General features: G+C 40.6%; 1 pseudogene; it reads left to right on the top strand.

Moving 5' to 3' along the window:
- The first annotated feature begins 17,411 nt into the window (after positions 1 to 17,411).
- LOC122745477 lies at positions 17,412 to 18,381 on the top strand (annotated as a pseudogene).
- Positions 18,382 to 20,285: the final 1,904 nt, after the last annotated feature.

The following is a 20,285-nucleotide window of genomic DNA, read 5'->3' as shown; positions in this document are numbered from 1 at the left end:
AGACACTTGACACTTACTAGCTGTGTGACCCTGGGCAAGTCACTTAACCCCCATTGCCCCGCAAAAAATAAATAAATTAATTAATTAATTAATTAATTAAAAAAATTTAAAAGAAAAAATGCCTGTTGAAAGGGCATAAAGAAGAAGATGAAAGGGATTCTTTGTGGGGAGAAAGAAACTGAACAGAATAAGAGGACACACAACTTAAACATTCCATGACCGTGTTAGTAAAGTTTTCTTTATGGAGTTCCATGAAGAACAAGAGGTGAAAACAACAGGAAGAGTTCAAACCTGGAAAAGTTTTCAAGAACTTTCAGGGGGAAGAACAAACTTTCTTCTATAAGAGGCAGCTAGGTAGCACAGTGGCTAGAGTGATGAACCTGGAATCTGGCAATACTTGAGTTCAAATCCAACCTCAGACACTTACTAGCCATGTGACCCTGGGAAAGTCACTTGACAGCTTTTTGCCTCAGTTTTCTCATCTGCAAAATGGGGACAATAACAGCACCACCCTCCTAATGTTGCTGTGAGAATAAAATAAAAGAATACCTGTAAAGCACTTTGTAAACCTTCAAGTGTTATATATGTTGTGGAGTTTTTTTCAGTTGAGTTGGCCTTTTGGTGGCCCCATTTGGGTTTTATTTTGGCAAAGAGTGGATTAGTTTGGCATTTCCTTCTCCAGCTCATTTTATAGATGAGGAAAAACGAGGCAAAGAGAACAATATAAGTACCAGCTATTCTTCATGGGGGGTGAGGGTAGGGCTGGGGAGGTACTTCTCTATATGGAAAGGTCAAAGTGAACAGGATGACACATCCTCCTCATTTTCTTTAGGCAGAATCCTGTTCCTTTCACAGCATGGAAGAATTCCTGATCACCAGTCAGTCTTAAACCTACTGTATTGAATATCATTTAATTGAGCAATAAAAACCCAAAGGGAGGCTAACAGCCCTGAAAGCCTGCACCAAGAGGAGATAGATGCAGGATGTGCAAACAGATAGACTCACTGGGGTGGAAAATGAAGGGAAGTGACCAGTGACCCCTGCTGTAGCCCCGATTAAGGGAAACACATGCAACAGAATCCCAAATCCCATGCACCTGCACCATAAAATAAACAAAAACTGCCGGTTCCAAAACACAAGCCTGATTATTTACCACAAGGTACGCCTAACTATTCAGGAAGGCAGCAGGATACCCAGAATACCCAGGAAAGACATTAATTTGAGTAGCTTTAGAAATTCTATTTTCTCTTTATGAAGCACTGACCTTTAGGCCTACAGACCAGCATCAAACTAAAGAATTCAATCACAAAACCCTCAGAGATATCTGTTCAGAAATGGGGTGGCTTTCAATTTTAAAGCTATTCTAAAGTTAGATCATTCAAAAGGAGATGAATTAAGAGCAGACTCGAGAGCAGTTTTGCCTTATCACGTGTTCCCAGAGGGGTACCCTGTTAGAGATCTGGCTTGCTATGCCTGGGCAACTCCTTTGTGTTATTGCCCTGCTCTCTTATCTTCAGAAACCCCTAATGAAATCCAGGAAAATTACCATCACAAAGCAGAGTCTATGAAAGTGTAGGGGGAAGGATCAAATGGACAATTCACTCCTAAACACATCAGCTACTTAACAATGAAATGCACTGGCTTTAAGAACAGGGTTGTATGTAGGACGGTAGCACTTAAATCATATCCAGAATCACTTAGTGTATTTGGCACATTTTTAATGAATTAGAATGCTCCAGGTCCTCCTAATGTTAAGTAAGACAAGTGGATGCTGAAGCCTGATCATTTGTAGAAGAGATGAAAACTGTTCTTTGTCTCTTATGGCTGTCTGAAAGAGTTGCCTGTTACAAACTTTTCTCTGCTGAACTGTAATTCCCCGAGAATGCATTTGGAAATCCACGTGAAAAAAACACCTATGATTGTGAATTGCTAGAATGTCACAAAAGCATCAACAAGGAAGACATTAGTCATAGGTGGAATAGATCGTTTTGTGGGACAAGGGATGTAAACAGACTCTTCTTGCCCTGCTAAGATCTCTCCTCCCAGAAACATTACCATTTTACCTTGGTTCCCATGGATTAAATAATTGTTGTTTAATACAAATGGACAAATAGAAAGTGACAACTAAATGAAAAGCATTTATTTTATGTTTAAAAATAGGTGTTTGTCAGTATCAACAACATTATGTGATGATCAAATGTGATAGACTTGATTCTTCTCAGCAATACAATGGTCCAAGATAGTTCTGAAGAACTCACTCTCCAAATCCAGAAAAAAAAAAAAGAACTGTGGAATCTAGATGCAGATTAAACAATACTATTTCTATTGTTTTCATTGTTGTTATTTTTCTTTTTGAGGTTTTTCCTTTTTGCTCTGATTTTTTTTCTCTGCAGAGCAATGAGGGTTAAGTGGACTTTCCCAGGGTCACACAGCTAGTAAGTGTCAAGTGTCTGAGACCTAATTTGAACTCAGGTCCTCCTGAATCCGGGGCCCATGCTTTATTCACTGCACCACTAGCTGCCCCCTCTGATTATTCTTTCACAGCATAACTATTGCAGAAATGTGTTTAATGTGATTGTACATATATAATCTATATCAGATTACTTGCTGTCTTGGGGAGGGGTGAAGGAGGGGAGAGAAAAATTTGAAACTAGAAATCTTATAAAAACAAATGTTGAAAACTATCTCTACATGTAACCGGAAAATAATAAAATACTTTTATGGAAAAAAATAGATGTTTGTTATCCTTCAGGTAGACATTGCTTAGATTTCCCCCTATATTTCTCTCCCTCCTCTGTCCGGAAAGCCATTTTTTATTACAATAAAATAAAATAAAAGATAGAGGATAAAAATTGTTTTGTTATATATTTTATTTTCTCCCAATTATGTGTTAAAAACACCTTTTTAACATTTTAAAAAAGTTTTGAATTATAAATTCTCTTCCTCCCTGCACTCCCCTCTCCCTGAGATGATAAGCAATCAGATATGTTACACATGTGCAATCATGTAAAATATTTCCATATTAGTCATTATGTACAAGAACACTTGAAAAAAAGAAAAAGAATGAAAGAAAGTGAATGATATCCTAACAATATCAGATCTTTCTTTGGAGGTGTTGATATGCTTCATTGTTAGTCCTTTGAAATTGTCTTGGATCATTGTATTGCTGAGAATAGCCAAGTCATTCACAGTTCTTCATTGTACAATATTGCTGTTACTATGTTCTCTTGGTTCTGTTCACTTAACTTTGCATCAGTTCATGTAAGTCCTTTCAGCTTTTTAAAAATTCATCCTGCTTGTCATTTCTTATGGCACAATAATATTCCATCTCTGTCACATACACAGCTTGTTTAGTCATTCCCTAGTTGATGGGCATAGTAGTAGGCTTCCACAGTCTCAAAACGACCCATGGATCAGCGCCCTTGAAGAGCCAGAGGCCACAGTGTGGTTGTGCAGTCGATACGGGAGCTGCAGCCTCCTGCCGCAACGAGGCCATCAGAAACACTGCGCTCTCTGTTGCCCATTTGGTTCCTGTGTCTCATTCGTTTTCTTCCTCCTGAGCTTGAAGGCCTATCTCACCTTCGTGCACGCTACTCCTGAATAGCTGAACTCCATCGGGCACAGTCCTTGGCCATCTCCTCCCAGCTGCTGATGTCTATTACCAGAACCCTCAAGTCTCGCTTGCATACATCTCTGTAGAGAAGCTGGGGCGTCCAGCAGGTCTTTGGCCTGAGGCTATCATTCTCTAGTTTTGGGCATATAAAATTGTTTTAACATGTATTGGGGAAAATAAAATATTATTTTTTAAAATATAGAGTAAGGAGAGAAAAAACTCAGCAAAACAAATTATTTTATTTCCTAAAAATCTGCACTATTTACAATCATTTGCACCTATGGACCCTCCCACCTTTACAGAAAAGTTGGGGGAGGTGTTTTCCTCAAAACTTTTTTTTAGGGCTGAGTTTTGTTCTCTGTATTTTGCAATATTAATTTTATATTTTTGTGGTGGTTCTTTGTTTACTCTGTTTTAATCATATATAATAGTGTGTGTATAATTATTAAATGTGTATATATATATATATACACACATTTATAGTTTTCTTGGATCGGCTTATTTCATTTTACATTACTATAAGTTCATATAACTCTTCTTTTCCATGTTCCTCTGCATTCAACATATTTTTTCATTTCTTTCAGAGAAGTAATAATCCATTTCCATTCCATTTACCACAATTTCTGTTTAGCCATCTTACAATTGATAGGATCTACCTTATTTCTAATAGTTTGCTACTATAAGAATATTGCTATAAATATTTTGGCGTTGGTGGATTCTCTCTTTTTTTCAATGACTTCCTTGTGGTATAAGCCTAGTAATATTTAAGGTCAAAGGTATCTGCATTATCACTTTATTTGCAAAAATTATTTGATTTTCAGAATAGTTATAATAATCCACAGCCCACCAATAATGCATTAGTGTTCCTGTCCTTCCAAAGCCTTTTCCAATATTCCAATATGGATATTCCCATCTTTTGTCATTTATTTGTGTGAGGAAATCCTCAGGTTGTTTGGATGATGGTTTATTAATAGTGATTTGAAGCATTCTTTTTATGGGGTAGTTAATAGTTGCAATTCTTCTTTTTGAGATCTGTTTGTGAATATCTTTTGACTACTTATTTATTAGGAAAATGGACTTTTGTTCTTATATATTTTTGTTAATGGTATATTTGTCTTAGATATCAAACCCTTCGCTGAGAAATTTGATAATTTTTTTTCCCTCAGTCAATGCTTCCCTACTTAATCTTAGATGCATTTTGTTTGTGCAAAAGCTATTCAACTTCATGTAATCAAAACTACTTATTTTTTTCTTTTGTAATTGCCTCTATCCCTTGCCAAAGAGCATTTATTATGTGTTTACTATTTGCGAAACACTGTTCTAATCCTGGGATTACCAAGAAAAGTAAAAACAATCTCCTTTGATCAAGGAGTTCACATTCTAATGGGAAAGACAGTATGTAAATAACTAGGTACATACAAGATATGGGCAGCTCGATAGCATAGTGGATAGAGCACTGGGCTTGGAACTTATCTTCATGAGTTCAAATCCAGCCCCAGCTACTTATTAGCTGTGTGGCTCTGAGCAAGTCACTTAACCCTGTTTACCTTAGTTCCTCATCTGTAAAATGAGTTGGAAAAGAAAACCACTCTGGTATCTTTGCCAAGAAAACTCCATATGGGGTCAGGAAAAGTCAGTCATGACTGGAAACTGACTTAACAACATAGATGGGAGGAATTCAAAGGGGATGACTCCAACAACTGTGGGGACTGGGATTGGCTTCCTGAAGCTGGTGGGACTGCAAAGAAGTGGGGGAGGAGGGCATTCCAGACATGGAGGACAGCCAGTGCAAAGGTAAATGCAAGAACTGGAATGTCAAGTTTGAGGAACAGCAAACAGCTGTTGGATTATAGAGTACCAAGAGGCAAGTAGAGTATTGTTTAGGTTCAGTCATTTCAGACTCTTCATGAACCCATTTGGGATTTCGGTGGCAAAAATACTAGAATGCTTTGCCATGTCCTTCTCCAGTTCATTTTACAGATGAAGACACTAAGGCAAACAGGGTTAAGTGACTAGCCTAGGGTCACACAACTTTAGTGTCTGAAGCCAGATTTGAACTCATGTCTTTCTGACTCCAGGCCTAACACTCTATCCGCTGCACCACCTAGCTGTCCCAAAGTAGGGTATAAGAAAACAAGAAAGGTAGGAAGGGACCAGATTATGAACAGCTTTAAGTGCCAAGCAGAATCTGGAGGTAATAGGGAGTCACTGAAGTATATTGAGTGGGGTAATGATGATGGTGACAGTGAAACCTGTGATTTAGGACTTTAGCAGTTGGGTGAAGGAAGGATTGGAATGAGGAAAGACTTGAGGCAGGGAGATTAATTAGAAGTCTCTTGTAGTAGTCCAGGTGAGATTTGATGAAGGTGTGTATTATGGGGGTAGCTAGGTGAATAGAAAGGAGTAGATGTATGGGAGATATGCTATAAAAAACTAGAAATAACAAAAAGGATTAGGAAGCAAGAAGGGAGAAGCAAAACAAACATACAAACAAACAAAAAAACCCTCAAAAAAAAAACAGAAGGGAAAGGAGTGAAAATTTGTCCACTTTCTGTATTATTGTGATAACATCATCTCTTCTCCACTGCCTGAATTGATGTCTATTTCATGCTGTAACATTCAAAGTCACAGCTTGTGTGCAAAGGTAGGGCATGGATGGTAGCTCCCTATCTCCTTATAGCAGCATAACTCCATTCTTCCCTTGTGGTGATTAGGTTCTCCTAGAACACCTCAGTGAACTCACTCCCTTTTCCCCTTTCATGAGTTTAAGCTCTCCCTGGTCTTTAGGATGGGGCAAAAGGAGGACTTACCCATAGCCCAGGAGGCTCAAACAAAAAAGATGTTGTGTAATTTATGTCCACCAAAATATAGCAATATCCAATATCATTCTTTCTTAAAGTCAGGAATTTTGCAGTTCCTCAAAAAATCAGCTTCAGTACACAGCACAATATCAAAATAAACATTAACAGTTAGCAAAATTAAGATAATTAACTCAGAGTCCCAGGTAATGATATCTCAGAGTGTTAGCATCAACAATGTATACAATAGACAAAGTATAAAGTATCTGTTGACAAGGGGCTTCAATTACACTATGTAGCACAGTGCTTAGTCCCGAATAGGTACTTTGATAAAAGTTTGCTTGCTGATTAACTACAGGCCTAAATAGTACGACATAGTAAACATGTGATATGTATGTAAAACAGCACATGCATATCCATAGAACACAAGCAAATATGCATAACAGCAAAACAAAGTAAGGTGATAATATCAGTAGACCTATAGAATAACAAGACAGCAGCATATATTCAAATGAATAACAAAATTATGCATAGTTGCACAGGCAATGCAACTACAATACATGCGTAATGATAACACAAATGTAAATAAGGATGACCAAAAATAATTTTTAAAAAGCATACTCAAAACATGTAGCAATTAACACATGCTTCAATGAACATTCAATTACTTGCAAGATACTCAATGTCCTACTAATAGATGAATCCATGGATCCTCTTTAAAAATGCTGTTTTTCCTCTGACAGATAACACCTTAAGTTATTAGTCATTAGCACCTTAATGTGAATTAGTTTATTAGTTCTTCTGCCAATGAGAACTAAGAGGGTAGAGGAGAAGGGTAGGAACCGTGTTGGAAGGAATGCTGCAAATTTGCATGATTGTAGGGGGTTTTTTGTTGGTTTTTTTTTGCAGGGCAATGAGGGTTAAGTGACTTGCCCAGGGTGACATAGCTAGTAAGTGTCAAGTGTCTGAGGCTGGATTTGAACTCAGGTCCTCTTGAACCCAGGACCAGTGCTTTATCCACTGTGCCACTTAGCTGCCCCCGCATTTAAGGTTTTCTTGACAAAAATCCAGGAGTAGTTGCCATTTCCTTCTCTAGCTCATTTTACAGATGAGGGAACTGAGGCAAACTGGGCAAGTTGAGTGACTTGCTCAGGGTCACACAGCTAGTAAGTGTCTGAGGCCAGATTTGAATTCAAGTTTTTCTGACTTTTATGCCACTCAACTGCCCTAGGAGGAGTAGGTCATGGGAAATGAGTAAGTAAAAGGAATGTGGAGTTAGGTATCAATAATATGTAAATTGAAGTTTCCAACTATGAGGGCAGAAGTTGGGGAAGAAAGATTGTGAGCCAAGTACTGAACTCCTTGAGGAAAGAAGGGGAGTTCACTGAAGGTCTATTGACAACAGCTACCAGGATTTTGATTGGGAAGTAGATGTAGATCGTGTTGATATCTAAGGAAGAGACATTACTAAGTAATAGTGGTTGGGGAAGAACCTGAAGGTAGCAATGGAGAACAAAGATTCTTTTGACTCCTCCACCTTGATCAGGGATACAAAGTACAACCAGTACTTGAAAGGGTGATGAGGGAAGTTCTGTTACAAGAAGCAAGTCAGGTCTCAGTGAGACCCAGAATATCAAAGGAGTGGGGAAGGAAAAGATTTAAGGGGAAACAAAGTTTGTTGCTTATGGAATGAGTTTTCCAGACAGTACAGTGGAAGGGGTGGGTAGCATTTGGGTTTGGCTGGGACTTGGATGTTGAAGGAATGGGGATAAGAAATCAGGTAGGAGGGGATGGGGAATAAGATTTGGGGTTTAGAATCATTGGGATTTGAAGTGTATGACCACGTGGGAGTTTGTTAATTGCTAAGTGAACATTTTAGAAAGATTTTCAAAGTTAAGAGTATTATGGCCTAAGGGTGGAGTCCTTTCTGAATCTTGCGCAGATCAGAGAGGAGGAAAAACTTGGAGCAGAAGCAATACTCTCCTTCCCAGGCTGGAAGCTTGATGAAATGGCTCCCTCTGCAATGGGAGCCTGGTGCTTTACATTGTCCCTTTTCTCTCAGCCTTCAGATTTACATATTTAACTGCCCATGTCCTGTGGGTAGGGCCTCCTATAGAAGATGCCAGGGAGATATTATTCACAAGAATGTCCCACTGGCACCTCTTATTAAACACACCCCAAATCAAGTTTATTAACTCCTGCCAATTCTGTTCTTCTGAGTGATACCACTATTCGCCAACTCTCATGTTGGAAACCTTAGGGTTATTTTTTTTATTCTTTCCTTGGAGGAAGTGTGGCATAACAGAAAAAGTACTGGATTTGGAGTCAAAGGGGTTGAGTTCGTATTTGGCTCTGCTACTTATTACCTGTATGACTTATTGTAAATCACTTTACTTAGCCTCAGTTTATCATCTGTAAAATGAGGGAGTGGGACAAGATATGTTCTAAAGGGTTCTCCATCTCTAAATCTGGGACTGTATGATGCTTTCTCTTATCTCTCATCTAATGAGTTACCCAATCCTGCTTCAATTCCCTCACATGCATGCTTGTCATAGTATTACTCACATCTTTTCTATCTTCTATAGGCCTTCATTTTCATGATCTATGCTTTTCCAGTTCTCTGTTATTGCTTTTTTTTACCTCCACTCATTCCACTGGGGAAAGTCTTCACATGTGGACATCCCCCTAACTCACCGATGGATTTGAGACCTGTTGGTTACTCTCAGCTTGTTTTAGCCCTTCTGCCAAGACAAGCTTTATCATAGAGTGGCCACTGAACATGCTACAGCTTCTTGAAGCCACATGTGAGAGTTGAGTGCCAGGTAGACACCAAAGGTGGATGAGCAACCCTAAAAAGGGCTCGGCAAGCCCTCACACCAGAGGTGCTAGTTCTCCTTGAACATCCCATACACAGATACTCCGCACAGTGGAAAGAATACCAGAGTAGGAATTGGAAGACCTGGGTTCCACTCCCCATTTGGTCACTTGCCATCTGGATGAACTTGGGCAAACTACTTAACCGCTCTAGGCCTCAGTGCCCCCATCTGTAAAATGGGGGTTTGGGATTCCATAGATGATTTCTGAGCTTCTTTCCAGCCCTGAATCTATTATCTAAGTTCCATTAGTAGTTCCCTATTATCTGTCAATCAAGTTGCAGAAGGAAATGGCAAACTACTGCAGCATCCTTGCCAAGAAAACACCATGGACAATATTGGCATGCTATGGACATGACTGAATGACTGAACACATTACCTAGCAAGTTCAAACTTTACAGTCTGACTTTTAAAACCACCATGGTTTGAACTTTGCAGAATAATTTCATATAACTCTCATATACTATAAACTATGGCCAATTGAACTACTAATTCTGTTCTGCACAGATTCCATTCTTTCCCATAAACATGTTTGTGTGGGCTTGCCCCCCCCCCCCCCTCCCGCCCCCATCCCAATCTTGGAATGTCCTCTCCTATTCTGTTGTTACTGAGTCGCTTTCAGTCATGTCTGACTTTTCGTGACCCCATTTGAGGTATTCTTGGCAAAGATATTGTAGTGTTTTTTCCATTTCTTTCTCCAGCTCACTTTATAGATGAGGAAACTGAGGCAAAGAGGGTTAAGTGGCTTGCCCAGGGTTGCATGGCTAATAAGTATCTGAGGTCAGATTTGAACTCAGGTGTTCCAGACTCCAGGTCTGATACTCTATTCATTCTTTAAAAACCAAATCAAATTCTTCCTCCAAAACCTCCATTATTGTCACACACCACCCCCCTGCCCCGGTGTACTTATCGCCATCCCAGACCTCACATGTCACCTCTCTATCTCTCTTATTCACTTATGTATTCTTTTGTATATTTTGTAGAATAGTTATTTGTGTATATTTTTTCTTCCCACTAAACGGAAAGCTCCACAAAATCAGGAATCAGATCTTATCACATTAGATTGTAAGCTTCTTGAGGTCAGGGACTGTCTTTCTCTTTCTTATTTGTATCCCCAGTTCTTAGTACAGTGCTTGGCACATAGCAGGTGTTTAATAAATATTTATTGTATTGTATCTAAATGTTGTATCTTTCCCTGCTCTAGACACTTGAGACATTTCATAATAAATGTTTGTAGAGTCAAGCCAGTCATAGAAGCCTAGATCTGGAGCTTAAATGGATTTCAGAAGAGACTGCCCAGGGTCATATAGTATTAAAGTATGAAGTATCAGAGATGGGATTTAAACCTAGGTCCTGGGACTCCAGAGTCAGCCTTCTTCCCACTGAACCATATCTTCACTATCCATTCAGAATGTGCAATAAGCAAGTGACAGTGGGGCATGGTTAGAGGTGTGCTAGCAAAGAAATTAAGTGCCTACTATGTGTCAGGCATTGTGCTAAGAGGTGGGGTTAGAAAGAAAGTCAAAAGACAATTCTTGGGGGCAGCTCGGTGGCATAGTAGATAAAGCACCAGCCCAGGATTCAGGAGGGACCTGAGTTCAAATTAGACCCTCAGACACATGACACTTACTAGCTGTGAGACCAGGGCAAGTCACTCTAACCCTCATTGCCCAGCAAAAAAACAAAAAACAAACAAAAAAAGACCAATTCTTGCCTTCAACGAGCTCACAATCTAATGAGAGAGATAACAAATACCATTATATACAGCATAAAATGGGGAAATAATGAACGGAGTGAAGGCAACTAGAATTACAGAGGAGGTAAAAGCTTCCAGTAAAAGAGGGGATTTAGCCAGGAATTAGAGAAGCCAGGGAAGTCAGTGAGCAGAGATGAGGAAGGAGAGCCTTCCAGGACATCAGGGGCTGCCAGGGAAAATGCCCAGAGCCTAGAGATGAGTGTATTCTTTCTCCTGAAATATCAAGGAAGTTATTGTCACTGGATGAAAGAGTATGTAAGATGTTAAAAGACTAGAAAGTTGGGGGGAGGGGCTGTTATGAAGGGCTTTGAATGCCAAATAGAGCATTTTGTATTTGAGCCTGGGGGTGATAGGGAGCAATGGAGTTTATTGACTAGGAGTTTATTGACATGGTCAGACTGCATTTTAGGGTTTGGGTTTTTTTGAGGCAACTGGGGTTAAGTGACTTGCCCAGCGTCACACTGCTAGTAAGTATCAAAAACCTAAGGTCGGATTTGAACTCAGGTCCTCCTGACTCCAGGGCTGGTGCTCTATCCACTGTGCCATCTAGCTGCCCCAGACCTTCATTTTAAGAAAATCACTTTAGTATCTGTGAAAGGAGGATGGATTGGAGTGGAGAGAGAATTGAGGCATGGAAACTCCACCAGCAGGCTATTGATGAGGATCTGCACCAGAGTAGCAGGAGTATTAGAGGAGAGGAAGGGGCATATTCAATAAATATTGTAAAGGGAAATTGACAAGTCTTGGCAAAAGATTGGATATGAGGGGGTGGGGTGGGTAAGAGATAGTGAGGATCTGAAAAATGACTCCTAGGTTGGGAATCTGGGAGGATACCTAGGGAAGGTAGGAGGGGAGAAGAGTTTAGAGGGAAAGATAATGAGTTCCATTTTGGACACGTTTTGTTCAAGATGTCTATTGGACATCCCATCTAGAGATGTCTTTAAGGCAGTCTTCTTGACTCTAGGGATAACTCTCCATCCACTGTGCCACTTTGTTGTTCAGCTGTTTCACTTGTGTCCCACCCCATTTGTGACTTTCTTGGCAAAGATACTGGAGTGGTTTGCCATTTCCTTCTCCAGCTCTTTTTTTTTTTTTTTGGGTGAGGCAATTGGGGTTAAGTGACTTACCCAGGGTCACACAGCTAGTAAGTGTTAAGTGCCTGAGGCCAGATTTGAACTCAGGTCCTCCTGACTCCAGGGCATGTGCTCTATCCACTGCACCATCTAGCTGCCCCTCCAGCTCATTTTACAAATAAGGACACTGAGGCAATAAGGGTTGAATGACTTGCCCAGGGTCGTACAGCTAGTAAGTGTCTGAAGCAGGATCTGAACTTAGAAAGATGAGTCTTCCTGACTCACTTCACTACCTAGCTGCTTCTAAATTGACAGTAAATTCAGTGATGAAATTCACTGGCTTAGCATTCCATCAGCAAGGGGAAATTCCTCAGTTAACAGCAACTAACATTTATGCTATGTGCTAGGCACTGTGCTAAGTACTTTACCATTAATATCTCATTTAATCCTCACAACAACCTAGGGAGGCAGTTACTATTTTTATGCCCTTTTTATACTTGTGGGGCCACTTGGTGGCACAGTGGAGAGAGTGCCGGGCCTAGAATCAGGAAGACTGCCTTTCAGATATCTTTGGACACAACTGAAACGACTGAACAGCAATATATACACTTGAGGAAACTGAGGCAAACAGTGATTAAGTGACTTGCACAGAGTCATATAACTAGTTAGTACTGAGGCTAGATTTGAACTCATGTCTTTCTGACTCTAAGCCCAGTAATCTAATCTACTGTGCCACCTAGCTGCCAATACTCAATTGCTGATAAAGTTTGGTGGTGTCATTTCAGTCATGTCTGAGTCTTCTTGACCCCATTTGGTATTTTCTTTGCAAGAATACTGGAGTGGTTTGACATTTTCTTCTCCAGCTCATTGGACAGACAAGGAACCAAAGCAAACCAAGTTAGGTGACTTACCCAAAGTCACACATCTAGTAAGTGCCTGAGACCAGATTTGAAATAAGGAAGAGGAGAAAATGAAACAATCGCTGCCAAGCCCTGTGGGGTGGGATAATATGCATACTCAAATACCCCTTCCATATCATGACTTTCTCCATGGCAGTTTCAATATATTTCAGGTCAGTGTAAAAAATTAAATGGGAATTGTAAAGGGAAATTGACAGGCCTTTGGATATGAGGGGGTGGGGTGGTTAAGAGATATGACTCTGGGGCGGCTAGGTGGCGCAGTAGATAAAGCACTGGCCCTGGATTCAGGAGTACCTGAGTTCAAATCCGGCCTCAGACACTTAACACTTACTAGCTGTGTGACCCTGGGCAAGTCACTTAATCCCAATTGCCTCACTGAAAAAAAAAATAAATAAAATAAAGGAGATATGACTCCTAGGTTGGGAATCTAGGAGGATACCTAGGGAAGGTAGGAGGCTGGAAGAGTTTAGAGGGAAAGATAATGAGTTCCATTTTGGACATATTTTGTTCAAAATGTCTACTGACCCAAATTTTACAGTAAGGTATAAGAAACACCCCATAAAAGAAAAAGGAAAAATTCAGGCTTCTTCTTGGGTATGAAGGGAGAGCCAAATACTTTTACATGGATTTTCCAGGTTGGGGGTGGGTGTTGGGGCACCATGCCCCTAACCCCCTGAGATAAGGATGGGATAACTGTAAGTGGCATACTCCTGATAGCCATGCCCACCAGAAATCTAGAAGGCCTGCTCCTGGCTGTACTTTGGGTGCACAGAAAATCTTACTTGCTTTTCTTTCCTTTCATAGACCTAATTAGGCTTTGTGCTCCTCTGCCTCACTTAAATCCAATTCATGCAGGAGTCATCGGTCCTCTTGGATAAAGAAGCACAAACAAGAAAACCTCATCTAATCATCAGTCCCTGGGACCTGTAGGCCTATATTAATTTGTATGGCTAACTTAATTTGTTTCAGGCTTCTCATGGCAAGGACAAGACTTCATTCTGTTCTTACCCTTCCCTCTTAAGCATTCAAAGGTAAAACACAATCAGGGCATGCTGCTTTGGTAGTCCCTCATCAAAGGACTCCAAAGTAATTAGATATCCAAGTACTGAGTCTCTTTCATTCTCCCTCCTTCCTGCGTGACTTCAGGAAATAAAATATACTGATATCATTCCTGATGGCATCATATATGCACCTTACATTCTAAGGCTTTATATGCTTAAAGAGAAAGAAAAGCAAAAATATTTTGCTTTTTACAAATATAGAATCAAGTCCAATGCAAAAAAGTAACACTGACCATTTTGTTGTTGGTTAGTCATTTTTTTACTAGTGTCCAATGCTTTGAGATCCCATTGGGGGTTTTCTTGGCAAGGATATTAGCATGGCTTGCCATTTCCTTCTATAGCTCATTTTACAGATGAGAAAACTGAGACAGACAGGATTAAGTGACCTGTCCAGGGTTCATAGATAATGATCTGAGGCAGAATTTGAACTCAGGTCTTCCTGACTCCATGACTGGTGCTCTATCTACTATACCACCTAGCTGCCCTAGTTTGCCCACTGGGAAGAATTCATCTTTTTGTATCATAGTATCATAGGTTTCAGATCGGAAGGGAACTTCCACAGTCATGTGGGCCAATCTCTTCATTTTATAGATCGTTTGAGAAGTAGAAGAAAGCCAAGAGGTTATTTAGTCCAAATTCAACTCCCCCATTGTATAGATGAAGAAATGGAGGTTCCAACTGAGCTAACTTTATACAGGAAGTTTCAATGTAAGATTTCAAACTCAGGCACACTGTTTTTCATCAGTACCATAGGGTTATCTTCAGTAGAATCAAAGGAGTCAGAAAGGATAATTTAGGTTATTGCCAGCATTCTTCTCAGTGCTCTGAGAACTCAATCAAGGGGCAGGTAGGTGGCACAGTGGATAAAGTACCTGACCTGCAGTCAGGAAGACCTAAGTTCTATGTGACTCTGGGCAAGTCACTTCACCTTGATTGCCTCTCCACCAAAATCAGTCAAGTACAGGATGGTCCAAAAGTCAAAAAGGGATTTCAATATTTAATGACTCCTTTGTTTTTTGTTTTTAATTTATAATACCATAGCATCATATACAGTATACATAGAAAACGAATTTACATGTGAAAAATCAATTCTTGTAAATGGCAAAAAATAAAGAAAAAAATTTTTGTTATTAAAACATCATGACTTTTGCCTACCCTTTCTTTCTTTCTTTCTTTCTTTCTTTCTTTCTTTCTTTCTTTCTTTCTTTCTTTCTTTCTTTCTTTCTTTCTTTCTTTTTTTGCGTGTGGGGGGCAATTGGGGTTAAGTGACTTGCCCAGGGTCACATAGCTAGTAAGTGTTAAGTGTCTGAGGTCGGATTTGAACTCAGGTACTCCTGAATCCAGGGCTGTTGCTCTATCCACTGCACCATCTAGCTGCCCCTTGCCTACCCTGTATTTAAATGCCCTCTATGTGCCCAGCATTGCGTTAGGTGCTCAGGATACAAATACAAGAAATATATCAATCCCTGTTTGCAAGAAACTTACATTCTAAAGGTGGGGGTGGGGGAGACAATAAGGACATGTAAGTATATACAGAATAAGTGTCAGAAGAATAAATACACAAAAATACAAAGTAGCTTGACAAAGATGAGATTTAAGGAGCATTTAAGGAGATCAGGGTAGATTTCCTGTGGAAGACAGTCCCTTTGCTGTGTCTTGAAGGAAGACAGGGCTTCTACCAGATAGAGGTGAGGCGAGAGTGCAGTGCAAGCATGAAAGACAGCCACTGCGAAGGCATGGAAACAGGAGATGGAGAATCTTGGGTCAGGAACAGAGAGAAGATTAGTTTGGCTACAATGCAGTGTGGGAGGGAAAGTTATGCATAATGAGACCAGAAAGCTAGGTTGGGCTCAGGTGGCAAAGGGCTTTTAAAGCTAAACAGAGGCACATACACTTGATTCTAGAGGCAATAGGAAGCCACCAGAGTTGAGTATAGAAGTGAATTGAGAGATGAAAATTACCTTGGAAGAGATATATTAGACATGCTGAAGTAGAAGTCTTGAGATAGGAGACCCTATTAGTGGCTGTTTGCAATAATCTAGGCTAAAGATAATGAGGGCTTGAACTAAGGCGTAGCTGTATTATTATTAACAAATAAACCTATAGCCCCTACTATGTACCAGGTAACATGCTAAGCACTTTACAATTATTAGCTCACTTGATCCTCACAATCCTGAGATAAGTATGATTTTACAGATGAAGAAACTGAGGTAAACAGAGGTTGAGAGACTTACCCAAGGTCTCACAGGTAGTAAATGTCTGAGGCTAGATTTGAGCTCAGTTTTCCCTGACTCCAGGCCTGGTACTCTATCCAGTGAGCCAACCAATTGTGTTGTCATCCCCTGAGATTTTGTCCAAAGAATTGACAATTCTGTCAATCTCCATAATGAGTGAGCAAGTTTTATTAAGGGAGTTGTATATTAAAGTATGGCCAGTGTAACACAATGGCCTGAGCTGGGGAAGGGTCTTGATTTTTATAGTCCCTTGGGTCTGGCCTCCTTCCTATCCCCTCCCCTCTGGGTGCAGCTAAAGCACATCTTCTCTGAGCATGCTCCATCCCAGAATACATGCAGCAATGTAAATTAGAAGATAACTAGAAGCTAGGTAGCAGGGGTTACTAGTGGACAGCTCCTGCTAAATTAGAGCATATTCTCAGGGCTTTGGGATTCCCCTCAACCACAGCGTCTTGGGGATTGGAGGGCTTCGCTAAACTATGTTACCCTAAGGTATACTATCCCCCTCCCACACCTTCCTCCCTCTCCCCCTCCCCCCAAGCTCAGAACCCAACCTCATCAATCAGATATTTGGAGGGGGGGAGAATGAGGAGTAAAGAACAATGTTGAAGTTATGAACTTATGGGATACTGGAAGAATGTTGTCACCTCAAAAGAAGAGAAAGATTTGCAAGAGAGGTGAGGTTTGTGGGGGATTGATAATGAGCCCTGTTTTGGATGTATTTTAAATTAATTAAGGGGCAGCTAGGTGGCATGGTGGATAAAGCACCGGCCTTGGATTCAGGAGGACCAGAGTTCAAATCCGACCTTAGATATTTGACACTTACTAGCTGTGTGACTCTGGGCAAGTCACTTAACCCTCATTGCCCCGCAAAACAAAAAACAACAACAAAAACACCCCAAAATAAAATGAATTGGTTTAACTATCATGATCTTCTGAACCCATTTATCCCCCTTTAGCTAAACAGAATGAAACTAGGACTAGGGAAAGTGAGAATAAGAGAATACTTGGACAGAAATAGTCAAGAATTTCTAGAATTAGTAGTACCACCGGGGACTTTGTGCAGGAGTGGCCTGTGTCCCGACAATGGAGGTACATCAGCCCTTGGAGTGACTGCACGTGACCATTTTCTCCCAGAGCCTTTCCCCCGTGGGAAAATTCTTAGCATCAGGACACAACTATGGGCAGATTGCCATCTTCAGTTTATCAACTGCTTTGAGCTCAGAGGCCAAAGAGGAAAATAAGAAGCCAGTGGTTACCTTTGTAACCCACGATAGCCCTGTGGACAGCCTGGTTTCAACAGCCTGACATCTGCTCAGTGTAGGGGTTGAAGTGAAGACCTGGTTTTGGGGGGAGATCATAAAGGATTGTAAGGAAGTATGGAGCCTTCACTACCCATACAGGCTGACCCCATTTGCTCCTCTAAACAGGAGCAGCCTAGAAGTTCCTGAAATCAATGCTTTACTGCTCAACCCTAAGGAGAATCCCCTCCTCTTGGCAGGGGGTGATGGCCAGCTTCATACTTTGGATCTGGAGACAGGGACACTCACATGTGTGCTTTGAGGTCACAGTAATTACATTCATTGTCTTCCTCTTCGGGAAAGGAGTCATGAAGTGCTGTCTGGGAATGGGGATGGCACTGTTCATCTTTAGGATCTTCATACAGGTGAGGAAATTCAGACCATTGCAGTTTACAGGCCTGAAGAATGAGCTCAACTACAGAATAGAAAGTGGATTGGATGGTATGTGGAGGGGGCCCTGCTCTTACTCTTTGGCACCTTTGATCTGTCACACACACAACAGCGTTTCCACTTAGAACCCCATAGACATCTGTAGCCTAGTATCAACCCACAGAAACATGTAACCTTCTGTCAAGACCTGATCCTCTCAGCAGGGCAAGGACTCAGTGGCAGCTGAGAGTGGGGACCTTAAGGCCCAGGCACTGGGCTCCTCTCCCAGCCTGCTTGGTCTCAGCCTCACCTGCTGCACCAGCTGCAGGATTGATGTCTTCACTAACCTTGGATATCGAGCTTTCTCCCTATCCTTTTCCTGACCCTACTCTTTCCACTTGTTAGGCTCTACTTTGTTAATGGTGAGAAAATGATTATTAATAATGGATTTCTAAGGAGAACCCAGAGATCAATTTCACTCCTTTCTCTGCTCTCCCCTCCCCCCCACCCAAGTCCAGAAAGTTCACCTCTTGCCTGGGACAAACCCAAGGGAACAAAAGAAATGGAGATAGACTCTTTTGTCTAGCTCAGTGAAGGACCACACCTAGATAAGGTACTTTGCATTAGGCAACGTGATTGAGGATCTTCTTTCCCTGATGTCATCAGAAGAGTTAATTTTAATTTAGACCACCCTCAAGTCATGTCAACCAATGGAATTGAATGATGCTAGTCAATTAGCGTTGACGCTTCTATCAAAAGAGGATAAACTCTCTGGCTACACCAGGGTCTTGCTCTTGGCTCTCTCTTGACTGATCTCTCTTAGGACAATGTAGGTCTGAAAGCCTGAGAACATCAGAAGTTATGGAAACATGTGGGCAATTCTCTACTGATATATTAATTAATAATAAATGTTTACTGCCCCAACTGGTCCAATGGTAATTAACAATTAATTATAAAATGGTTTGAGCTTAATTTTTAGAAACTTTTTTTTTAAAGGGAAAAAAGAATTTCTAGAATTACTAGGATCAACTATGCTCCTGGGCAAATAGAAGAGAAATAATTTTTTGGAAATTGGTCTTAAGAGCCTCTATGCTCAGGATAAAACAACAAACCAAACATGATTGGCTTTCCTTAAGGCCTTGATTATAATCTGGATGTCAAATAAGCTGAACAGTACAACTAGCCTTTGGTCATTCAGCACGATTGACCCAGAATTCTCTCCTGCCTTCCCTTTTGTTTTTTTTTGTGGGGCAATGAAGGTTAAGTGATTTGCCCAGGGTCACACAGCTAGTAAGTGTCAAGTGTCTGAGGCTGGATTTGAACTTAGGTATTCCTGAATCCAGGGCCAGTGCTTTATCCATTATACCATCTAGCTGCTCCCTTTGGATGACTTTTAAAGACCATTTAAATTCGAACATTCTCAATTCTCCTTTGGGTGAAAAGTATGCAATTGTTCCTTGAAAGCATTAGTCGAAAGCTATTTTCTTCTGGTGTATAATTGGAAGGTTTTTCTCTTTCTCTTTAAAGCCTGGAACAATGGAAAGAACACCAAGTCTTTAGTCTGAGGACCCGAGTTCAAATCCATCCTCTGACACTGTGTAACCTTGGACAAATCACTTAACCTCTTGGAGTTACCCCTAACATAATTCCTTATCTGTAAAATTAGAAGATTGGATTAGATCAAAGCTTTTTAAACTCTGCATTGTGACCCCATAAGGGGTCACCTAACAATGTAGGGGCACAGAAAAGTGGCAATAAATGTTTGATTTATAAACCTATATACCCAGACTTGTGAAAAAATTTCTTGGTCAAAAAGTTTAAGAAGTCCTGAATTAGATGATCTCTGAGGTGCCTTGTAGCTAGGGGTCTCAGAACTTTATGATTGTAATCTTATAGTCAGTAGGAGAAAAGATTGTGATGACTCTTGCTCATGTCTTAGTTTACTCTAGCAATTGGGGAACCTAGACAGGCTTTTGTAAAAAAAAAAAAAATCAGGCCAGAGATGCATTTATTAATAAGCCTTTATTAGATTCAATTCACCCCACAGGATACGATTAGGTAGCCAGAACCTTGGGTGTGATGGTCTTCAGACCATGGTAGGAGGCAGACAGGACTACTAATGAGCCTGGTCTTTCAGAGGCTGTCTTTGGACTTTGCACACCCAGCTTCACCTAGTCCTTTGTCAGTCTTCCCAGTCGATAAGAGACAGCCAGGATCAGATCACATCTCCTTCACATCAGGGCACGTGAGGGTTGTAAGTTTTGACTAGTTTCCCACTACTGACAGT

This window comes from Dromiciops gliroides, chromosome 3 (genome assembly GCF_019393635.1).
Source record: "Dromiciops gliroides isolate mDroGli1 chromosome 3, mDroGli1.pri, whole genome shotgun sequence".
Lineage (NCBI taxonomy): Eukaryota > Metazoa > Chordata > Mammalia > Microbiotheria > Microbiotheriidae > Dromiciops > Dromiciops gliroides.
The sequence above is the reverse complement of the archived record's forward strand: the minus strand, read 5'-3'. Positions and strand labels throughout refer to the sequence as shown.